Below are 11,001 nucleotides of genomic sequence, written 5' to 3' on the forward strand. Positions count from 1 at the left end.
ACCACTCTGGTTAAAGCAGGGGACAGGTTCTCTCAGGACATAGGCTCTGCCAAGACACCTGTACCTTGCATTCTAGACTCAGACATTTTATTTGGGGAGAAAGGGTTGCTTTTGAAGCGAGTTCTCTGAGCGCGTGAACGCAGTCACATTGACCTCAGAGCTGAGAGAAGCTGGGTGCTGACCCGGGAGATGAGTGATGGACGGAAGGCGGCCAAGGGCAGGCCTCGTGTCGGGGCCCCGGGCAGCAGGCTGAGGCGGCGAGCGGGAGGGCCGGTGGCAGCCCAGCGCTCGTGCTGTGAGTGCTCGAAAGGCAGGAGCCCGGGCAGCCCTTGCGGGGTGTCTGGGGTCCCAGGCTGGGCCCCTGCGGCCGGGCTGGCCGGACTGGGCTGTTCGTTGGCCGACCTGCCCACAGCCCCAGCTCAGCTCTGCGGCAGAGCTGGGGTTTGCTCCCGAGTCGGGCTCAGGGGAGCCGTGGGAGGCAGGGGAGTGAGGTCCTCGGGGGACGTGGGGTCTGTCCCGTGGCCTCGTTCACGGGCACTTTCTTGCCTTCCACTCTCTCTGGAAGCTCTTCCAGACTCCGCAGGACAGAGCTCCGGTTCTTCCCTCCCCGCCCAGGACAGGCTTGACTCCGGGAGCTGTTTCTGGGCCCTCCGCTGCAAACGCAGAGGCCCCAGGGACTGCTTTATTTACCGGCTACTTCCACGGACAGGCCTCTCCCCCCTGGGCTCCCAGGGAAAGTGTAGATGTGGGTTCTCCTTCAGTAGGCCTGGGTGGGGTCTGGGCTTCACTCTGGGCGTCCCCCGGTGTTCCTCAGGGGATCCTGGGCAGGTCCACGTTTGAGAAGCGAGGTTGGTGATTTCTCTGAAGGTGTTTGCATGTGGACTCTGCAAATGTATTCTTACAAGGGTACATTATTCCCACCACGAAATGTAAAAAGCGCAGATGAAGCGGAAGGGCTGTGTCCGTCGGGCGCCTCCTGACCCCAGCCCCTCCCGAGGGACTCCACCTTGTCACTGTGGCATGTGACATTTCAGGCTCCTCTCATATTTTCATACACGTGGGAGCTGGGAAAATACAGGCTTGCAAAGACAGAATGTTGTAGTGAACATGTCATCCAGCAGCTTGTTGTCTTCCCTTAATAGTGTGCCTTAGAACCTTCAGGAAAAGGTTTGGCACATTTTGATCTACTTCCCTCTCTGGGAGCTGGGCTGGTTGCAGGATAAGGAACTTGGTGTCCGGGACCGGGATTCACTGTGGAGCCGGCCTGGTGTGTGGGAACCGGGCACAGGGGACTGGCTGGCCGTCTCCCCAGCATGACTGTGTTAGGGGTGCCTCCAGGGACCGCAGAAAGGGACATGCTGAGCCCTTGTCATCCTAGGGACAGAATCTGGCTCGCTGCTGCACAGTGTGGGTTGCCATTAGATATTGTAGCCTGGAATGTTCTCCGTTCATTCATTGATTTAACAAGAATTGTGCCTACTCCGATGGCTGAGGCGGGAAGGAGGAGCAGTGATCATTCCCCATTTTTAACAGGGCTCTTAGAGATCGGTGCCTTTGGGGAGGTCACTTAGCCCTTGAAGGTCATTGACTCACACTCTCCGTGTCATGTAGGATACGTGATTGGCTGCCAGAACTGGGATGGAGAAACACAAAACGAACAATGAATCAATAGCTCCAACAAGATAGTGGTGAGTGCTCGCTCTGCCCTGACAGGCTCTCGGTGGCACAGACCCAGGCTCCTTCCAGTTTGTTGCTCTCCCCGTCCCAGGATGGGGCCTGGTTGCCATGGTGCCATGGTTCCCGATGGTCACTACCATCCATAGTCTGTCAGAGGGAGGCAGGGAGGGGCGCGGCACTCTTTCCTTTTAAGGACGGCGGGTGTCTTTACTTCTTATTTAATTAACACATATTTAGTGCCTATCATGTACTTTATCAGTATTGACCCACTGAAGCCTCATTACAACCTTTTGTTTACTCATGTTATAGATCAAGAGACCAAGGCACAGAGCGGCTGAATAAATTATTCCCTCTCACACCCCGTGGAGGAGAACCAGCCACACAATTACACCTGCTTGCAGGGGAGACCTGGAAACATGGTCCTATTTAGGTGGCCACATGCTCAGCAAAAAACACCCCAAATGTTCTATGACTTGAAGGCGATCCGTGGTGTTGGGGACAGCATAACAGCCTCTGTCCTAGCTCCCAGCCTGTTACCTGTGGGCCGGGCTCTCCCGGCTTTCCTGACAACCTGCCCAGGACTCTTTCCACCGAGACACCTGTCTCTGTCCTCAGAAATCCCTAGTACAGGCGCACCTGGGAGATAACCGCGGGCGGGGTTCCAGACCACTGCAGTAAAGCTGATACTGCCATAAAGCGGGTCCAAGGAATGCTTGGTTTCCCAGGGCACGGTCGTTCCGCGCACCCGCTGTTGCAGTCTGTGAGCTGTGCAACAGCGCTGTGTCTAAAACAACAACGTACGTGCCTTCACTGAAAAAGACTTTATTGCTAAAACATGCGACCCGCCGTCTGAGCTCTCAGCGGGTCGGTCCTTCTGCCAGTGGGGGGTCCCGGCGGCGCTGCCGCTGCTGACCCGTCGGGGCGCTGGGCGCTGGAGGCCGCACGGCCCTGCGGTTTGTCGCACCGATGGCTCTTCCGTCCCGAACGGTTGCTCGGCGGCCAGCGGTGCTGCCCGATGGCGTTTTACCCACGGAACTGCCTTCAGAAGTGGAGTCGGTGCCCCCGAGCCCTGCCGCTGCTTCAGCCGCGCGGCCCCGTCGTGTGCCGAGGCCCCGCCGTCGCTCCCCCCCCCCCCCCCCGGCAGCTCAGGGAGCCCCTCGCTCTGCTCCTTCCGAGGAAGCCCCCCCCCCCGCGCCGTCCCGGCGGACCCCGAGCTTGCGGCAGCCGCGTCCCCTCCTCGGGCTCCGCTCCCGCTTCTGGTCGCCTGCGGTTTCCACCCCAAGTGCAGGGACTTCCTCTGTGAACGTCCTGAACTTTCAATTTGTATAAAAAGAGAATCTGGGAAGCACAATAAAGCAAAGTGCAATAAAATGAGATGTGCCTGTACAGAAAATAAAAATTATGATGAATATAGGCTTTCCCAGAGTCTGGAGCTTCTAGCAGTCTTGGTCCCCACTGCCCTAGCCCTCTGGGACCCCGTGAGAACAGCCAAGGAAGCCAAGCACAGTGGCAGAGCATGGCATCTGTCATGGGCAGGACGGTGAAAGGAGGCAGGAAAGAGCTGTACAGTCGGGGGCAAGGGAAGGAGAAGGACAGAGGGATGTGGTGGAGGGGAGGGGTAGAGATTACCAGGAGGAAGGGCAACTTCAGAGTGGGGGGCAGTTTCTAGTGATAACCAGGTCCCAGCTGTGTCCTCTGGCCAAAGAGGAGCCAAGGTCAAAGCCCTGAGGGACCAGGGTTGGGAGAGGCTCATGGACATGGATGCAGAGATCACCAGGCACAACCAGAGCGTGGAGGAAGCATCCCGGAGGCCGCCACCGCTGCGGCCCTGAGGCTAGGAGGCAGGTTCACAAGAGCGGAGCCCCCTGTTTAGAGAGGAGCCAGGAACAGAGAGCGGGATGGCAGGAAGAGAAACCCCAGGAGGGGCTCCTGTCCTGTGCAGATGGACAAGGAGCTTGACAGGCCGCTTAGAGCACTCCCATAAGGCTCAGGGAGATGGGAAGAAGGCAGAGTCCCCCGTCCCCGGAGTGGGGGTGGGGTGGGGGGTCGTGGGGGGGATGCAGGGGACCAGATCACAGAACCACCTCTGACTCCGGGTGCTTGGAGGAATGCGTGGTGCATTCTTCAGTTTCTCTGGACAGATGAGAAGACGAGTGGTCCAGGAGCAGCGAACACCCCTGCTAGATGTGAAAGCAAGTGATGTCTGGTGGTGCTGCTGGGAGAGAGCGGTGGGGTGGGGGGGGGATCCCGCCCACGGGGGTCTGGGGGGCTGCAGAGCTTTGGGAAGGGAGCGGAAGTTGGGACAGGGATGAAACACACTGTATGTCCGAGCCAGAATCGCCCACCCCTCGGCCTCTAGTCCTTTAAAATCCTGCCAGAGCTCCAGGCAACCTCGGACCTGCTTTCTGTGTTCACAGACCAGGTTTCATTTTCTAGAATTTTCTATAAATGGAATCAGAGCATATGTACTCCACCCCTCCTTTCTTTGCTTGTTTGTTTGGTTTGGGTCTGGCTTCTTTTACTCAAGATAATTATTTGAGGGACGCCAGGGTGGCTCAGTTGGTTGAGCGGCTGCCTTCGGCTCGGGTCATGATCCCAGTGTCCTGGGGTCGAGTCCCGCATCGGGCTCCTTGCTTGGCGGGGAGCCTGCTTCTCCCTCTGCCTCTGCTGCCACTCTGCCTGCCTGTGCTCTCTCTCTCTCTCTGTCTGGCAAATAAATAAATAAAATCTTAATTAAAAAAAAGATAATTATTTGAGATCTATCCCTATGTTTCCATGTATTAATAGTTCCTTCGTTTTTATCCATGAGAATTATTCTGTCGTGGGCCTTTTCACCTGTTGGTAAACGTTTGAGTTGTTCTTAGCTTTTGGCTTTTGAAATAAAGTTGCTGCGGACACTTGTGCACCCGTGCCCGCCTGTGTGCTTTCATTCCGCTCAGGGAAATCCTTGGGAGTGTAGTATCTGGGTCCTATGCAAGGGGTACGCCTCACCCTTTAAGGACCTGCTGAACTGTTCTCCAGGGTGGCCACACCGTTTCACGCCGGCCTCGCAGCGAATGAATGTTCCAGCTGCCCCCCATCCTCGCCGACGTTGGTCACGGGCAGTCTTTCTGACTTACATTCTAGCACAAGGTGGTCTCTCATTGTGGTTTTAATGTTTATTTCCCTCATTGCTACTGATGTTGAGGTTATTTTTATGGGCTTATTGACATCATATGTTTTCTTTTCTTTCTTTTTTTTTTTTAAGATTTTATTTATTTATTTCACAGACAGAGATCACAAGTAGGCAGAGAGGCAGGCAGAGGAGAGAGAGGAGGAAGCAGGCTCCCCGCTGAGCAGAGAGCCCGATGTGGAGCTAGATTCCAGGACCCTGGGATCATGACCTGAGCTGAAGGCTTTAACCCACTGAGCCACCCAGGCGCCCTGACATCGTATGTTTTCTTTCGTGAAGTATCTGCTCGGATCCTTTGTCCATTTTTTCCTTTGGCTTGTTTGTTTTTTTATGATTGAATTTTTTAAAAAGATTTTATTTATTTATTCGACAGACAGAGATCACAAGTAGGCAGAGAGGCAGGCAGAGGAGAGAGAGGAGGAAGCAGGCTCCCCGCTGAGCAGAGAGCCCGATGCGAGGCCCGATCCCAGGACCCTGGGATCATGACCTGAGCTGAAGGCAGAGGCTTAACCCACTGAGCCACCCAGATGCCCCATGATTGAGTTTTGAAGGCTCTTTCTGTCTGTGGGTGCCAGTCCTGTATCAGATACGCAGCTTGCAAATACTTCCTCTCCATCACTTGCCTTTTCATTGTCTTAACAGTGTCTTTCATTTTTTATTTTATTTTATTATTTATTTATTTACTTGACAGACAGAGATCACAAGTGGGCAGAGAGGCAGGCAGAGAGAGAGAGAGGGAAGCAGGCTCTCCGCTGAGCAAAGAGCCCGATGTGGGGCTCCATCCCAGGACCCTGGGACCATGACCTGAGCCGAAGGCAGAGGCTTAACCCGCTGAGCCACCCAGGCACCCCTTACAGTGTCTTTCAAAGAGCACTTTTTTTTTTTTAAGATTTTATTTATTTATTTGTCAGAGAGAGAGAGAGAGTGAGCACTTGCAGACGGAGGCAGAGGGAGGCAGAGGGAGAAGCAGGCTTCCCGCTGAGCGAGGAGCCGGATGTGGGACTCGATCCCAGGACGCTGGGATCATGACCTGAGCCGAAGGCAGCTGCTTAACCAACTGAGCCACCCAGGCGTCCCAGAGCACGGGTTTTTAATTTAATTAAAATTAATTCAAAGAGCACGGTTTTTAATTAAAGTCCAGTTTATCAAGTGAGCTTTTGGTGTCACATTTAAGAAATGTTTGCCTCCCTCGAAGTCACGCCACCGGCTCTTCGTCTCAGAAGGAAACCGATTTTCTTTGATGGCTGGAAATATGACGTGTCAGTAAAAACTTCATGAAATTTTCTATGTAAAAGCCCCAATATTTCTGGTTTTCAGTACGACAGTGTCGAAGTTGCCTGCTCTTCCCCAACACGACGCAGCAGGAGCGGCGCCTTTGAACATTGCGTGTAACAAACGGGGCAGGGAGCCTCGCATCCTGTCCTCTGTCCCCGCTGCTGCTGTGACCCATTCTGCCAGAATTTACTTCATCACAGTGACAACAGCACAGCCCTGCACTGCCTAGAGCCCACATTTCTTGCTTTCCTGAGAAATTTAACGTTCTGGCTATTTTCACTTATGGTTTCTTTCTTAGTGACCACAGGTCGCGAGAACGGTGTCGGAGAACTGTCCCTTCCCGGCGCCGGGGCCCAGCAGTTCTGCCTGTCCCACACATGTCCCCCTACAGTCTTCTCTCTGGGTCTCCCTTTCTGGCCATCTCCCCAGGGGCTAAGCCCAACGAGATGCTTCTCTCCCCGCGTCCCCGCCCTGCCGACCCCAGGGCACACACCCTTGGTGGCTTCAGCCCCTCGGGCCTGTTTGCAAGCGCAGCTGCTCAAACAAGTCTCACCCAGAGCTGCCTGCCTCTGCCGTGGCATCCGGGAAGCCACCGTTCTCCATGCCCCGGGGCCGCAGGAAAGCTGTCCCAGGGTCCCGGCCGTCGTCCGTGGGTCTTCTCCTTGAGCGGGAATCTGGAACTGGTCCACCTGATTCCCACCCAGTATTTAGCAGGTTAAGTGGCCGAGCGTAGGGTGGGCAGGGACAAAGGAGGTCCTCTGCGCCTCGGGCTGTGGTGTCACGACCGGGTTCTTGTCCCAGAGCTGCTCCTGCATCCGTGCAGAGCGGTGCAGGGAGCGAGGCGAGGACCAAGGGTCTGCTCGGATGGGCAAGCCCGTGCCTGGCCAGCGCAGCAAAGACGGGGCGGGGGGGGGGGGGTGCCAGAGGTAGGTGAGCCAGAGAGGAGGGAAGAGGAAATGGAAGGAGAAGGAAGGACGAGCCTGGCACGGAGAAGCTGGTTAGTAGGCGTTTGTATGCGGACGAATGCGTGAGGGACGACAGGGAGAGCCGGGCCGTCACCGGGCAGGCTGCCTGCCTCCAGGAACTCGCGTGTAGCAGCCCAGGAACAAGGCAACTGCACAGTTCAAGAGGTGCAATTAAGATTCAAGGGCAGGCCTGGGGGTATAGCTCAGGGGTAGAGCATTTGACTGCAGATCAAGAGGTCCCCGGTTCAAATCCGGGTGCCTCCTTGCAAAAGTCCCTTTTGGCTGTGAAGTGGTAAACAAGAAGGAGGCAAGTCATTCTGAATGAAGCCTCTGCGCCTGGATTCTCTTCTGTCCTCATCTCTAGGATTGGACAGCCGGGAGGGTGGTTGTGAGGGTTCCTTGAGGTCACAGCTAGTCATGCCAGTGTCACAGGCTTTCCCCAGCAACACTGTCTGGGAGCACCCTCATTGCATTAGCAGGAATCCAGACTTCCGCAATGTTTCCTGGCGTGATGAGCACCCGTTCCCTTTTGATCTTAGTCTCGCTGATCTCGAGACACACTTTTTAAAAACTTTTTTCTTTATTCCTCCGGTGGTCTCAGTCCTCCTTGCCCTCCCCAGCTCCTTCAGTTTGGCAGGGTCGTCCTTGCTGTCTCCTCCAGAAAGCCCCCCCTGACTTCCTAGCTGCCTAGCCTCTTACTCTCTGGTCTCACAGCTCTCTGCTTGGACTTTCGCCACTCTGTGGAAATACTTCGGTTCGTGGGTTTGCCTCCTGCTTGGACTGAGACTCTTTGAGGACAAGGGATAACGCTTTAGTAGTCTGTGTCTTCAACATGGATGACAGAGCGTGGCACCTGTCGGGCTCCAAGAGTGTTTGTTGAGTGAATGAAGGAAGGAAACAATGAGCACTTCCCGAGGCTTGGGGAATGGAGGAGGCTGTCCCTACACTGAGCGTGAGGCTCCCTTAGGACCCAGAAACAACCACTCTTTCTGACGACTATGTGCCAGCCTAGGGAGAGAGATTACTATAGACTCGAATGATCTTTCTGGGTGTGAAGGTTGATGTCATTGCTACAGCCTGAGGAAGAGAGCAGGAGAGAGGAGGACTGGTTAAGGCTGAGAGGGGAAGACAGCGAAGTGGACTATAGTGGAGGAGACTTGCCACCTCCTGGGACATGCAGAAAAAAAACAGCCAAATATGGACACAGGATCCTGAGTGCAGTGCATGGGTGAAAAGGTGATAATGAGAAGCCATCAACAGGTGGGGGTATAGCTCAGGGGTAGAGCATTTGACTGCAGATCAAGAGGTCCCTGGTTCAAATCCAGGTGCCCCCTTTCTTACTTTCTAAAAGATGAAGCAGGTGCTGGCATTTCTGCCTCTTTCCCCCCACGTATAACCATCAAATTAATGCTCTTTGTCTTGGGATACAAATTTAGGCTCTGCACCAGGACCGGCTCCAAGAATCTTTCCTTGAGCATCACCCAGACAATAGCTACTGGGGTCACACTTCAGTGAAGGGGCTGATGAAGTTGGCTCAGTCCGCTCTGACCTACCTGGAGACTTGCCTTTCATGGTGTGTGGGGAGACTTCCTTTCTCTCAGTGTCTCATTTTCTCAACCTTGTTATAATCTCCAGAGAGAAAGTTATCTCTTGTGAAGAGAAAGAGAGAGAGAGAACCACTTGTGAAGGTGGATATGCACCTGCCTGCTTCCCAAAAGTGACTGTAAGAGTTAGAGAGCATATCTGGGGCGTCTGGGTGGCTCAGTGGGTTAAGCCTCTGCCTTCAGCTCGGGTCATGATCTCAGGGTCCTGGGATCGAGCCCCGCATCGGGCTCTCTGCTTGGTGGGGAGCCTGCTTCCTCCTCTCTCTCTGCCTGCCTCTCTGCCTACTTGTGATCTCTCTCTGTCAAATAAATAAATAAAAGCTTTACAAAAAAAAAAAAAAAAGAGTTAGAGAGCATATCAAAAACAGAGCCCCTGTCCTCTCCCTGGGAATCTGTCAGAGGGCAGACTTGGACCACTTGGTTCTCCCTTCTCCTTCTTCTCTCTCTTACCGCTCTTTCTTTTTTTTTTTTTCTTTAAGATTTCATTTATTTATTTGACAGAGAGAGAGATCACAAGTAGGCAGAGAGTCAGGCAGAGAGAGAGGAGGAAGCAGGCTCCCCACCGAGCAGAGAGCCTGATGTGGGGCTCGATCCCAGGACCCTGAGATCATGATCTGAGCCGAAGGCAGCGGCTTAATCCACTGAGCCACCCAGGTGCCCCCCACTCTCTCTTTTTTAACCTGCATCCATATTTCTTTGGTGAGAATGCCAAGGAGTAGGCCCTAATTTATATAATAATTATTTAAAATGTAGTCAAAAGATTTAAAACACATATAATGGTATCAAGAATCCCACGGAGGAATTTCCATGTTCCTTAATGAAGAGGTAATTTGAACCAATCTTTCCTATGATGACAAATAAAAAAGCTGGGGAAGTATTACAAACATCTCATCAAAAGCCTCGAAGAGGGCGCCTGGGTGGCTCAGTGGATTAAGCCGCTGCCTTCAGCTCAGGTCATGATCTCAGAGTCCTGGGATCGAGTCCCGCATCGGGCTCTCTGCTCAGCAGAGAGCCTGCTTCTCTCTCTCCCTCTCTCTCTGCTTCTCTGTCTACTGTGATCTCTCTCTGTCAAATAAATAAATAAAATAAAATATTTAAAAAAAAAAAAAAAAAAAGCCTCGAAGAGCTAACTAGTTAAATACGAAGTACAAGATGGAGATTCAGAACAAATGGAAAACAGAAGGATAAAGCTCCGCAGGAGAGGCTGCTTTGGCCCTGGCCTTGGTTTTCAGTCCAAGAGAGGCTAAGTGAATTTCTGGAAGTCTCTCAGGACCAGGGGGATAGAGCTCAGAGTTCTGGGCCCACCTAGAGTAGGGCCATGGGTCAAAACCATCTCTGGCTTTGGGCTGGGACCCTAAGGAGGAAAGGCGAACTGAACCAAAACAGTCCTTGCAAGAATTTGTCGCTGGTCTTTATGACATCTGGATGGCCCGGAAAACTCAAGCCTTGAAATTATATTAAGGTATCCTGACTGCTAGAGCCCCTCAGATCTCTGGAAAAAAACAAATGAAGGATACTATCATCTCCACCTGGCTTCAAATTAGTTCTCCAAATACATTTTCGAATACAGTGCTCAGTATATAGTCGAGAATAGCTATGTACACAAGGAGGCAAAAATCATCAATGAAAATCAGTAGAAACAACAGACCACAGACCTAACACAGGGAAGGGACTTTTTTTATATTAGAACAGCCAGAAACACACTGTTAAAAAAAAAAAAAAAAGCTTGCACCTTTCAAGAAGAGACGAGACAAGCTTGAAAATTTCAGTAGGAAAATGGAAAGCATAAGAAGTAATTAAGAAGATACGAAAACAACATAAAAAGTGTGTATCTAAAAATTAATAACTAAAATTAAAATTTCAATGAGTATGTCCATGTTACAGTCAGTCAATGGTTTCAGCCAAAGAGAAAATTGGTGAATTAGAACACTGGGACGAAACACATCCACTATAAAGTGTGCAAGCAAAAATATGGCAAACACGGAATAGAGAGTAACAAATTTAGAGGATACAATGAGGAGGTCTAATGTACATTTAAATGGTCTCCTGGAAGAGAAAATGAGAGAATGAAGTAGAGACAATATTTGAAGAGACAAAGGCTAAGACTATTTTGCAACATAGGAAAGACATCAATGCTGATATTCAAGAACCCCAGTGAATCTCAAACATAGGAAAGAAAATTAAATCCATACCCAGAGTTACTGTAATAAAATTGCAGGAAATCACAGACAAGAAACTCAAAAGCATAGTAAAAAGAAAACACATTATTTTCAATGAGTTCCAATGAGATTGACAACTGAGTTCTCTA

This window comes from Martes martes (genome assembly GCF_963455335.1).
Source record: "Martes martes genome assembly, chromosome: 11".
Classification (NCBI taxonomy): Eukaryota; Metazoa; Chordata; class Mammalia; order Carnivora; family Mustelidae; genus Martes; species Martes martes.